The 13,209-nt window shown below is 49.6% G+C and overlaps 1 protein-coding gene across 2 annotated transcripts in view; it reads right to left on the bottom strand.

The window, feature by feature from the left end:
* Positions 1-8,419, bottom strand: part of NACC2 (NACC family member 2) — a 436,512-nt gene extending 428,093 nt beyond the window's left edge. For both annotated transcript variants that reach the window (XM_085613434.1, XM_085613441.1), the window contains exon 1: positions 7,965-8,419. The gene's annotated coding sequence lies outside the window, so the exon portion shown is untranslated. The remainder of the gene's footprint in view (positions 1-7,964) is intronic.
* Between the last annotated feature and the right edge of the window lie 4,790 nt (positions 8,420-13,209).

The raw sequence follows: 13,209 nt of genomic DNA, 5'->3' as shown, positions 1-13,209 counted from the left end.
TTGCACATGAGCGGTCGGTAGGAAGAAGACTTTACGAAAGCAGGACGATTGTGCTCTGTCCAGCCATGTTGTCATCTTGTCTTTGAAGGCTATTGCACCATGGGCTACAAATGGTAAAAATGTTGCCCCCATTATTCGAATTCCGGGAGTGAGATCAGGTGAACTTATAGCTTTCCTTGCTCTGCAGAAAATGCCTTCCAAAGATGGAGCTATTCCTTGCATTGCAGTGATGTGAGCGGAGGGCCGTCCTTTACGGTCGATCCACACTCATAAATTCTTATAGGTAGTCACTATCTCGATGGGTTTACCCTCGATGTTCCATGCAACTTTCCTTTTTCCTTTGTCGCAAGATAATAATTGCCTTCGTTTTTGCCGTGTTTATTTTTAAAATTGTTCTTTCTGCAGTATAGAAACAGTGCCGTTAGCAGCCACTGGAGACCAATCTGGGTCTGGTAGAGCAATATTGTGTTGTCCGCATATTGGAGCGATTGAATTTTGAGATCAGCTAATTTGGGAGGAAACGCTCGTGCTTCAGCCAACCATTCCGGTAAATCAGCCAACTTTAGAATAAAAAGCATTGGGGCCAATAGGCAGCCTTGCTTTAAGCCTTTGTTAGTTTGTATTTTTTTAGTGTTGGAGCAGGCTGTTGTGACTCTAATCTTGACTGAGGTGTCAGAGTATAAAGCAATCAGTGCTGTTAACAGCGCGTTATCAATGTCCCAATTTTTTTATTTCATCCGTAGTCGCTGACCGGAAATACTATCGGGCAGTTTGACGATGTGTACAATATGGGTAGATGACCCATGCTCTAATTACTTGTTGGCGTCTGCTCCTTTTCAAAAGTCATCATCTCTGTTTCATTTGTGCAGACCCTGACTTTATAGCATTTTAATTAATCTAAAGATTTAAGACACATTAAGCCTAAATTTGCCTTACCAACCCGGGACAGAGCATTAGGTACTAGAGGAGTTTACACTAACTACTATGGAATAAGACATCTGAAAAAGACAGATTAGCTGGAATGCTCCACCTCACTAACATAAGGCAGACATCTGCAAGAGAGATCAACCTGAAGTCTCTAACATCAGCCTCTGACAATGGCATTAGAGACAGCAGAGAACTGTGGGCTTCTAAGCTTCCCAGCAGAGTGAAGAGGCCCCACGTTAGAACAAGCATTGGCATAGCCAATAGGTCTCGCCTTTGGGACCTTATAAGTGTTTAGCCATGCAACACTTGATGTTGTACCAAGGATATTGTGCTGGGTAACTAAACACTTATAAGGTCCCAAAGGTGAGGGACCTATTGGCTATGCCAATGCTTGTGTAATGTGTAAATAATGCGCCTTCAAAGTGAACACTGGCAAAGCTCTAAAGATCGCTATCGCTCTTGTAACTTGCATCTGTGTCTGTTTTCAAAATGTAAAGATTCAGTGAAATGCCCTTAATCACAGGCTGGGAAACTTCCCACCGCGGGAGGAACCATGTTTTCAAGTAGTAAATAGGTTTGGTATTGCTATTAAGCTTTATGTTGTGTTGTTTTTGTAAAGGTTATTTTATCAAAAGTAAAATGTTAACGTGCAGCAGAGAAAAAAAGAGCAAGCTTAAATTTTGCTACAGCAGAGGCACAAACAGAAGGTTGTTGTATTTTATTAACCCTTCATTTAAAGGACAACCTATGAGCGGATATACAGATGAATGGCTGCGTGTCTTTTTTGTAGTGGTTTATTTGTTATATGCTTTTTGCAGAGTAGAAAGGGAGCTTGTCTTTTGTTTCTAATTTATGTATTTTATTTGCTGGACAGTCTAGGGGTGGTCTGAAAACGCCACCCAAAGGGATTTCAATCACTTGTGGAACCTTTTCATGATGTTCTATTAGGGTAATCCACGTAATTGCGGTGTATGCAACAGTGTATTAATGAACAGTCCCCATAAAAACAAACACAGCTGGGGCTGATGTTGCATGAGGGGTGAGAAAACACAGTCCTCGCAAATAAAGGGGGGCCTGCACAGCAAGACTCGAGAAAAATGTGAAAATGCCAAGCAATGGAGGAGACTGAAGACGGAATCTGGTTAAGAGCCAGGAGCAGGAAAGTGTTGCAGAGGGAAAGGGAAAACAAGCAACAGAGCAGGAGGTGCGTCTAATGATAAAAGATGAAGCGTGGCAGCCAGGAACAGGGGCAACAATAAACGGAGCGGGAGTTGCAACGATGAAAAAAAATATGAAGCACAGCAGCCAGCAACAAAGTAGTTTTTACGTGAAGCCTCTATGGCACGCATCACGTGCACAGAACGGTCTAAGGTAGTGCTAAAGTATCGTGGAGGGACGGATGAGAGACAGGGAGGGGCAGCAAGCAACCGAGCAGTGGTGTGGCCACAATAATGAACACGCTGAAAGTAAAATCATGTGCACGTGATGGTCCGAGGCAGTGCTAAAGTAACGTGGAGGGAGGGACGAGGAGGGGAGAGGGCAGCAAGCAACGGAGCGGGTGGTGCGGCCGCAATAATGAACACGTTGAAAGTAAAAATAGTTTATCAGACAAACCATAAATAAACTAATAAGACGACATGTAACAAAGAAAATCCCATGGAAGGAAATCAAACAGCAAAGGCGGAACAAAGACAACAAAGGGATCATAGAAAAGCACGATTGGCTCCTTGTAGTGCTCTTGTACAATGTAACAAGCACGTGAGTGGTGCGTGCGCGCGCATGACGAGAGAGGAAAGCGGGAGAGTGGACAAAAAGAAAACAAGCACGCGAGTGGTGCGTGCCCATGACGAGAGAGAAAAGCCAGATGGCGCCTCTGCTCCTAACTGTGCATGTAACCGCACGCTCTAGGCCACACAAAAAGCTGTGGTCGGCTTTTTAAAGCCCACTCACTAAATATCTCACCAGAGCAGCGCATGCGCTGGCTCAGGCGAGACCTAAAAAGCAACACCGGGCACCTCGGGAAATTCCAATATGTGGTAGACAAATGTCAGACAGGTAACTGGACCTAGAAGTATTAGACCTTAGGAGCATTGGATAAAGGAACAGACAACCAGTAAAAATCTCAGACCTTCCCATATAGTTATATATTGGTGATTTATTAGACACTGCCTGCCACTTACAAGCTGTTAAGAATCATTGGTTAGACAGACATCCGAGAGAAATTAAGTGAAAGCCTACATTTTCCTGGTTTTGAATAATGAAAGTCTTGGAAGGTCAGAGGCTTTTATATGATGACTTACTAGACACATGCCACTTGAAAACCACTGAGAACCAACACCTGGAGAGGGATCAGAGAAACGTGAACTGGAAGCCTAGATAAGTACCGATTATGAAGATGTGGCTGGATGAACAGAACCCATCAGCCTGTGACTGAGTATAGTGGACACCCAACGACAGGGAAGGCAGACCACAGACTGACCTGTGGTACATGATAACCAACAGTGGGATAAAGAATATTTAATAGAATAAGGGTCATCATAAACAAGGATTTCAAATATAAGAACTTGTATGTATTCGATTATTGAGGATGAAAAGGAGTATTTAAACGTGGAGTTATAGTTCAGAAAATAAAGGGGAAATTGAATTATTTATTTTCTCAGAGCTCTATAGCCAACCCTTGGGGATGGGAGAGAAGTCTTGAAATGCATTGGGTTACATCAGATATATATGAAAGAAATCGGTTTTATTTTGAAAGAACCTTAATGAATAATAAGAAATTGTACATTCACTTCACTATTGAGGCTGTGCGATCTGAGCTTAGGGTGAAAACGCTCACAACATGCTAAGCATTTGGACGGAGTTTTGGTACCTAACTGATTGCAAGACGTAATGTCATAGCTTGTAAAAGGAGAGGAGCAACACACACAACACAACTAGAGCAGAGTAGCAACAGCAGCAAGTATATCCCCCCACCCGATTCCTGCAAAACCAGGAACACAAAAGAAAAGGTTCAACTCTCCCTTCCATATGAAGGTGTATAGGTAAAACAGCCTGGGACGGAGGAAGAGGCATTACCGCTTCCTAGCTGGAGGAGGATAACAAGCACTGGCATAGCCAATAGGTCTCGCCTTTGGGACCTTATAAGTGTTTAGCCATGCAACAGTTGCATATCTAAATACTTATAAGGTCCCAAAAGCGAGACCTATTGGCTATGCCAAACGGCCGTGCAAGTGATCGCGTTCAAACATCAAAGCAGCCGTGCGGCCGCGAAAGTGAAAGTAATCACGGTCAAGCGCGGCGCCCGCGCACATGCAGTGTAGCTCTAGGCTGGCCCGGTAGCACTTTTTGGAGCCCTCTCAATAAGTCTCGCCAGACCAGCGCATGCGCTGGGTCAGGCTAGACCTAAAAAGGGAGTATCCTCTGCAGCAAAGGACATTGATGTGAAGTACCACACAGACAGGGACAGAGGGACATAGGATTCATCCTGCTGAACCCGGGACAGAAAAGAAGGTCATCAATCCGCCCCCACCCAGCCGGCGACCAAGGTAGAGGTCAGGACTCATCACAAGCTTAGGACAGTAGGAAAGGACATTAATCCTACCTGGTCTGTAGCTAAACACAAGGGGGGTTGGGGGGGTTCAATCAATGCCAACTTAGGACAATATGAAAAGGTACAAGTACTCACTAACCAGGAATATTGAGAAATAACATCAACCATACTGGTGTGGACCGGAGAGAGAGTTCCAAACATCCGAAGCCTTCGAGACACCAAGATGACCATACTGGGATAGCGAGAAATAGGACCAGTCCTGGGAGAGAACGATCTTACTAGATTAGGGCAGGAGAAGGAGTCCCAACCCTCCCCAACTTGGGACTAAGAGAAAGGGGTGCAATCTTTCCTAATCCAGAAAGAGAAATTGGGGCAAATTCGCTCTAGAATGTTGCTGATGGAGAGAGCATCAAAACTCAAGACTGCTGTAGGAATAAGGGGTATGAATCCCCAACCTCTTAGGACAGTCGGATTGGTCATCGCTGCACAGCCTAGGATGGGAAGGCCAAAGAGCAACTACTAACCCTCCTTCTTAGGAGGAAAAGGCAGGAACCCTCCACAACTTGTAATGGGAAGCATGTATTAACCCTCCACAGCCTGAGACAGTAGCAAGGGTCTAAACTACCCACAGTCTGAGAACTGAAGAAGAGGTATGAACCCAGCATGGACCCATGAGGGCGGGCAATGAACCCTCCACAGCTTTAGAGGGGAGGAAGGAGACGGAACCCTCCACATCCCCCCCCCCCCCCCACCCCCCACAAACTAGCGCCGAGTCTCGCGTGCGGCAGAGAGACGCTAAGTGGCATGAAAGAAACGCACCGATATGGGCTGAAGGAAAGTGCGAATTTTCTGCCACCAGGGTCAGCCAGGCGTGAGTGTAGGTGTGGATGTCACAGACAGGCAAGGGCTGCCGCCTCTTCCGCCCCTGGAAGGGAAGGCATGGTGTAGACACACAGGCAACACATCAATGGAAGAGACAGGTGAGCGCTACGTGCACCCAGCCCCTCTCCTCTCTACCTGGGTGAAGCAATGAGGTGTTTTATGCCCACCTTGGGCAGACAGTGACGATGCAGAGCGAAGGTGAAAGACGGGCGAGGGCTCTTCCCTTACCTAGCCGAGAGCTTGTATGAGGGGAGTCGTTGTACCCCCGCCCCAGACCGGACAGGGAAGAGGTTGTAAGAGGGCGGCATGCTACGCATTTCCCCCCTTCCAAGTCCGATGCTTCACGGCAGCCTGCTGGTCACGGACAGCCGGTACATGCCCTGCCCAGCACATGGGCAACAGGGCATCGTGGGCCAGCCAGACCCCTGGTCTCCCTCTGAGCCCTGTCGGGTACTGAGAAATGCTGAGCACCCACCCAGAAGCCCTCCCCCAAGACTGCGACATACACACACGCGAGGAAATTGACAGGCTGGGGGCTCCTGGGGACAGCCAGACGCAATGACGGAAGGTGGTGCTGAACCGGGCCCCACCAGTATACAGGTCTGGTGCCACTGTAGCAGCCTAACAGACAGCCAGAGGCGAGAACGGGTCTCTCTGGGTCTCCCCTTCATAGTCCGAGTGAGACAGGCGGGAGCGACAGGACCAGTGCGCGGATCTGCAGTCCTCGCATGCCAAAGGGCACAGGAGCACCCGACCCCAGGCTGGGCAAGGCAGAATGTTCGCACGTATCCTGGCACACAGGCGGGTGGGAAGGGCTCGTCCAGCTCAGGACAGGGTGGTCCGAGCACAAGTCTCATTCTCTGCTGGGCGGGCAGACACAGGCGGGTGTCGGGAAAACGCATGGGGGCTCACAGACAGGGATGTGTGGGTATGGCAAGTCCCTCTCCCCACATGGCGCAAGTCCCTCTCCCCGAGGCGCGTATGTGTGTGTAGTGTATGTATATATATCACTAAATCCTGCATACCACCGACATGCATCACCTACAGCCCGGTCTCATCTCAACATGGGGCTTAGAACTACATTGCCATCTTAACACTAACACGCCTGGCACTCTTTCTCGTAGGCCTCCCATCCGACCTCTCAGCCTGGCACGGTGCATCTGAATTCCGCCCCTCAACGATCGCAGGCTTTGCCGCACCAACCCCTCGCACACCCCCTTGGCACAGAGACATCTGCGAGCACCATGACTTCCCGAGAGTGGCAGAAACCCGCATGGGTATCCTAGTCTTAGCCCAAGCGACAGAGTTCCTTGTGAGCAACTTTTTAGGCCGCCACGTCCAAAGGGCATGTAAATCCCCGATCCCCACTGGACCCCCCCCCCACCCACAAACAACTCTCAGCCAGGCACAAACCACTGCATGTTAATAATTTCCTACTACATTCCCGCCTCTTGTATCTCCAGCCTGGTACCACTTTTGGGGGTATTCAAATACAGTTTCCTGTGGGTAACTCGTCTCCGTCGCCCCGTCAGTGCGGCGAAGACCCTTAGGGGTAATTTCCACCCACTATCCTGGCCAAGCACAAACGTCTATGGATTTGCTACTCATCACATGGCACAGACTTAAGGGGTACCCTGCCCTTCCATGGCAGTCAGCACCAGTTCCAGCTTAGAACACACTGTGTTGTCACTTCCAGTGCACATAGTACAGGGCGTGGAGGGCATCGGCCGGTCCTGCCCCTGGCACTAGAACGTGACACAAGCCTTTGCGGTAACTAGCCCCCCACCCCTTCCTGGCCCACTGTACAACCACGCACTCAGTCTGGAGCATAACTTTGTGGGTGTGTCGTCCCTAACCTCTCGCCGAACCTGTGGGCATCCCCTACCGGTCTAATAGAGGCTCTTATGCGTCTCCAGTCGAGGATCGTCATCCCTGCATGGCACACGGTCCTATGAGTACTCTTTGGGCACTCTGAGCCCCCGCCTGCGTGCCACAGTTACAACTCACCCATTTTGCCCGGGTATCCCAACCGCCCTCCCTGCCTGGCACGTACCCTTAAACCTTGCGGGTACGGTGGTCCCTGCCCGGCACAGCCCCTTGTGGGCATTCAGCCTTCCTCCCAGACTGCCACAGACACTTGAGGGTATCCAGCCCGCTCACTCTACATGGCGCGCACACACACACACTTGGGGAAATACTAGCACCCCAGCAAGCCTGGCAGATACTTGTGCGGGCATTCCTGAATCCTGCCTCACCTTTCGTCAGTTGTAACTCCTTACCCGCCGCGGCTGCTCCTGCCCACTCTATGCGCAGCACAGGGCAGCACAAACTCCAACTCTTTGTGGGCATACAGGTCCCAGCCTGGCACGGGCCCTCGGGGGTAACCCGGCTCGCCTCTCTGTCTAGTACAACATACCCCCAGATGATATCCTGCCCCCCCCCCCCCCCCCACAAACTGGCACCCACTCCCAGGAGTACCCTTACTTTCCATACCCGCCTGGGGCTAGATACTCTGGTCGGCACCCTGCTCTCCCCGCCTCGTCCCCGCAGACACACGCAGTCCCCCCTCTCCCGGGACAGGCCCGGAAGCCGCGAGGTCGCTTACCTGCCGGCCTCCGCCATGAAGGTGCGCCGAGTGCGGCCAGTTTCCGCACTGGGAGCCGAGGCTCGCTCTGTTCCTCCGGGCCTAGCGCTGCCGGCTCAGCCCGGCTGCCTCCCCGCCTCTCCGCGGCAGCAGCAGCAGGAAGTGATTCCAACTCACATGGACTTTCTCTGACCTACCCACCGTGCCGCAGCCGGGAGCAGAGACGCTGGGCCCTGCCCATCCCACGGGCCTCCTCCGGGCGCCCGGGGGCCGGCCTCCCGGGGGACATCCGATACAGCCGGGGCCGCCCAGACGCCGAGCTCAGGCGCAGCGGCAGGCAGGGGCACACTTTCTTCCACAGCACTGCTACTTTCTAGTAATTAGCAATTTTAGAACGTATCACAAAATAACGACAGCTCCGGCGACTCCACCCCTGCACTGACCTACTTTTGGCGCCCGGTAATGCTGTCTGCAATTTCAAGAGTTGGACTTTTAACCCGAAGTTACCAGAGTTTTAACTTCCCTGTCGATTTCCACTGAGCCAATTAAGCAGGTAATAGCGTAAACATACATAAAATTAAACGTCGCACAAGTTACGGTTCACGCATCGCTAGTACTTCCCATTTAAAAAAAAAATAGTTTTGGGAACAGTGTTTCAGGGAGATAATAGCTATTTGCAGACGATCAGACAAAGGTATGAAGTAAGATTGCCATCTATCCCAGAGAAAAATTCAGCCCATTTTATCACGTTTTATGATTGAAAAGACACAGACATCTTACTTCAATGTAACTTTACACAAAATCGTCTGTAATAATTTTTATAATGGTCTGTCTTTGTTTATTTTAACTATGAGCCAGGGATCGTTAGGACCGGTGTAGAACACATTTTATAGTCATCATCGCCATCATGATTCCTTTATTTCATTTCCATAGAACCATAAAAGTTATAGTGAAGAGGACATTTAAAAAATAAATACAATAAAACATGCAAATTAATTTTGAAAGAATTATACTAGGAAATACAGTCTCGTTTTGGAAATAGCAGTCTAACAATAAAAATCACATCGTTTTACATTGCATAAAGTTATGATAAACGTTAGTAAAAAAAAGGAGCATCCTAAATCTACAAAGAGAGTAAAAATCCTATGAAGAAATTTAAGTGAGACATCAATGGAGAAAAGAGATTCAGAGCCTATCATGGATACATTGAGCTGCACAGGGTGATAAGTGTGCAAAGGGTAATCTTACTGTTTTGGAAATGCTTTTGACCTAATATACCAGTATTGCCGACAGATATCTAAATGTTTCACAAAGTGCACGTGCAGCAAGGTTAATAACCATATTCAAGTATTGCTCATACTCGGGCACACACTTAAACAATGAGAAGGAGTCTACCAGGGTACCAGTGGATGCAGCGGAAAGTTTGGCTCCTTGGACAAAGTTCCAAAAGGATGTTTTCTGCTTGTCCAGAGCGCCTTGGGGTAATGAGGGAGGCTGCAGCCAAACACCTTCCAGGCCAAACTTAAATAGCAAAGGTTTATATGTACAAGCCTGGGGATCTTCCTAACAGGATGATCATCTAATATGACTCTGGCGGGGGAGGAGCCAAGATGGCGACCGGGACGGCAGCGTAGACCCCCGGCTCCGTGAGCCTCCGCATCCCGCACGGATATCCTGCCTGAGATCCTCAACTTGTGCTACGTGGTCGTGTTTCTGAAGGAGAGGGGCTCCCGACTGTGTGACTCCGAGGTTTCTAGCCGTGCTATCGCCGGAGAAAACTGTATCTGAACTTTGCGGCCTGTGCGGCCCTGGAGCCGGGACATCGAGTGGACGTCGTGGCCGGGTGGCAGTGCGACAACAGCGGCCGGTGGTGACTGGGTGGAGTCGGCCCACCGGAGCGGTGCCAAACTCGGCCTACATTTCGGCGTGGTCACTTCTACTGCCCAGTGTAGCTGACCGAGTGCATGACCGGGGGTGCAAATCTTAGATCCTCCGGTGACTGCCCCTGCCTTGCTGGTGAGCTGCCCGGCCGCCGTCCGTATCCTGCCCCGATCATTGCGGGCCGCCCCCGGATTTCTACGGGAGCTGGTCCGTGGTGGGGACGACTGTTGCCCGTGACCACGGATAGTTTTTTGCCTGCCCCCGGAATCCGGTTACCCGCGACGTGGACATCGCGACGCTTGTCCGGGGGTCCCGACCCCGGTGAGGGTCGGGCATACTTGGCGGCCATCTTGGGTCGATGAAGCCTACCATCCTGTCCGCTGGGCCGCAGCGGGCCTGTGAGCGTACGATTTTTGGGAGTGTGGCGGCGAGATCACAGAGAGCTGAGCTGGGGTACGGCGACCTCCTCGAGGCTCTTGGTACTCTTCACTCCTCCTTGGTTCATGGTTTCGTGATCTTGGGGAGTAAGCTCGATGGTGTGGCGTCAGAGTTGGGGCAGTGGCGGCCCGCCTGTCCGCACGAACACAGAGTCTACCCCCACTGCGCGCAGGAGGACGCTGTGGCGGCCCCCCCTGAGGTTAGTACACGACTGGACGCCCCGGCCAGTATGCTACAGTGTGTTCGACCTTCTGAGGGCCTGATCTGTCCCGGAGGCGTTGGACCTGAGTGGGATGTGGTGGCCTCATCCCGTGCATGCCCTCCTGCGACCCAGAGACAACTCCAGCAACTAATGTCTCTTTTGGCTGCTTCTGCCTTCCTGAACCTTGCGTGCAGTGCAGATCCTAGGGCAGCACTTGGAAGCCTGTTTCCTCACGCGGCGGACTGTGTTGATGCTCAGAGACTTCCACCCCACCTGTGTGCGTCGCTTCTCTGTCGTTGTTGGACATTCTTCTGCCTAGGAACATTGGGTATGGTGCTGGGTCGAGGGGTTGGCATGGGCAGAATTCCACTGAGTGGTCAGGGATGAGGCTGGCCCCTCGGGGGTGGTCGCCTAGTGGACGGGCGGGCTTGGGGTGGTGTGCTCTCCTGACATGGCTACTGGCACAATAGACGCATAATGCTCCCCATCGTGGTTTGAGAAGATTGTTTTTGTGCTGTTCCTTGTTCACTTTAGGGGATCCTTACCGTGCGGGAGGGAGAAGCCGGGGGTCTGTTATGAAGGCCCTCCTCCAGTTTATAAATACTCTCTCTACCCCCCCGTCTGGTGGGGGTCCTTTCCTACTTCTTTTTCCCTATTCTCCTACATTTCGGGTCTGGTTCCAGGGCGACAGGCACACTGCTGGGGGGGGGGGCCGTACTCATCTGCAGAGGTGCAGGGTGGGGGGTTGGGGGAGGGGACTCTGTATTCCTTCGTCTTTTTCCATGGCCTCCTTTTTCTTCTCTGATTCTTTTTGTCTTTCTTTTTCTGGGATCAGCGTGATACACCTCCCTTGGCTATGCCTCGTTGCCGTTCCATGTGTTCACAACTTCCGGGGTGTTCTGGGGGAGTTCTGGCGGGGGACTGTGGGCGCAGCTGTAGACTATGTTTTTCTCCATCCTGATGTTCTTGTGTTTGCGCCATTGACCGAATAGATTGCTGTAAATCGCTAACGTTCATTACTCTGCATATCCGTGATCGTTGTTTCAAAATTGCTTGTCACCTGATCCTTCTGCCTTGTTTCATCATAAAATGAAAACCTATTTCTCCTGGTGCCCTACTTACGCTGTTCACAGTATTAGCAGTACGATTTTGCTCCCTGAAGTGCTGCCTGTGTTTATACTTGTCGTTATTGCTCTGATTGCTTAGCGGCCGGCCCCGGGGGGTTGTAGGCCCATACTTGTTCTTATTGAACTGTCAATAAAGGTTTTCAAAAAAAAAAAAAAATAATAATAATATGACTCTGGCAAAATCCCTATAGGGTCCTAAATCCTTGTTGGCACTGAGCCTTATCCAATATTGGATAGGTCTCAGCGCAGCAATGTCAGAAATTAATCTTAAGTTTACGTTGAGTCTAATTGGAAGCATTGGCTCACTGGTATGGAGTCTCAAGAGGGTCTTTATAAAGGCATTTTACAGATTTTTAAAGGGTACTAATGTTACAGTGCCCCCACAAGTCTGCCCCATACATGGTTCCCCCACAGGATTGAATCTTGTATATCTCTAAGGGGGGAGATGGCAAAAGCGGACGACCTATTGGCAAATCTTATTATAGACCACATGCTCTTTGTTTTATAACACTTTTCTCTACCTGGGCTACACATCTATGGGAATGTTCCAATCTTGCACCCAAATAGTCAGACATTTACCCTATCCAACGCCTTCCGCTTGGTTGTTTTGCTCCGGGCACCAAAGATCATGTTCTTTGTTTTGCTACAGTTAATTACCAGCCCATGCTCTGAACAGACAGTATTGAATTTGTCCAAGATGATAGATAGACCACGGGGAGTCTTCGATAATAACAGAGTGTCATCAACAAAAAGAAGACGCAGTATTTTATAATGCTCCACCTTTGGGGAGTCATTTTCACAAATTAAAAGATAAGGTATGCAGCCATTTATATACAAAAGAAAAAGTGTTGGGGCCAAAACGCACCCTTGTCTAATCCCTCTAGAATATGTTCTGTCAGTTCCCCTGCAGGGCCCCACCTAACCCTAGCAAAATGTTCCATATATAAAACCTGTATTAGGGACAATAGTCCCAACGGGACCCCAATCTTATGCGAAACCTCCCAAAGTTTTACACTCAGGACAAGATCGAACGCAGCTCAAAGGTCCACAAAAGCGACATATAACAACCCCCATCAATGGCTACTATTTTCCACTTGATAGACAGGAACCTCACAATCTGGTCAGTTGTACTAGTGTTGGATCTGAATCACGCCTGCTAGTGGGATAACACTTTAGCTTGGGAAATCCAGTCCCATAGTCTGGATACAATTTGCATACTATAGACTTTTTGAATGTTATCAATCAGACTTTTGGATCTGTAATTTCCCGGTGTAGATTTGTCACCCTTTTCATGAATGGGAATTATTTCCGCTCCTTGCCAGGAAATCGGGATCAGGGCTTCAGAAATCAATGCATTAGATAAGCTGTTTATATAAGGACCCTAAATCTGAAGTTCACTATGAAATACATCTGCAGGGATTCTGTCCAAGCCAGGGTCTTTGCCAGATTTTTGGGCCTGGATTGCCCCAGATGTTTCTTTTAGAGTAAATGAGTTCACCTCCTCTCCAGCAGAATCTATAATGCAAGCTGTCAGAGTCTCTGATGGCCAATCACCTAAATTTGCCTCTTTATAAAGTGTCAAGAAATGGTTCACCCAGACTTCTGGGGCAATCTGGCA

Source organism: Triturus cristatus, chromosome 1_2, assembly GCF_964204655.1.
Source record: "Triturus cristatus chromosome 1_2, aTriCri1.1, whole genome shotgun sequence".
NCBI classification, from domain to species: Eukaryota; Metazoa; Chordata; class Amphibia; order Caudata; family Salamandridae; genus Triturus; species Triturus cristatus.
Note: the sequence above shows the minus strand (reverse complement) of the source record. Positions and strands in the feature narration are given on the sequence as shown.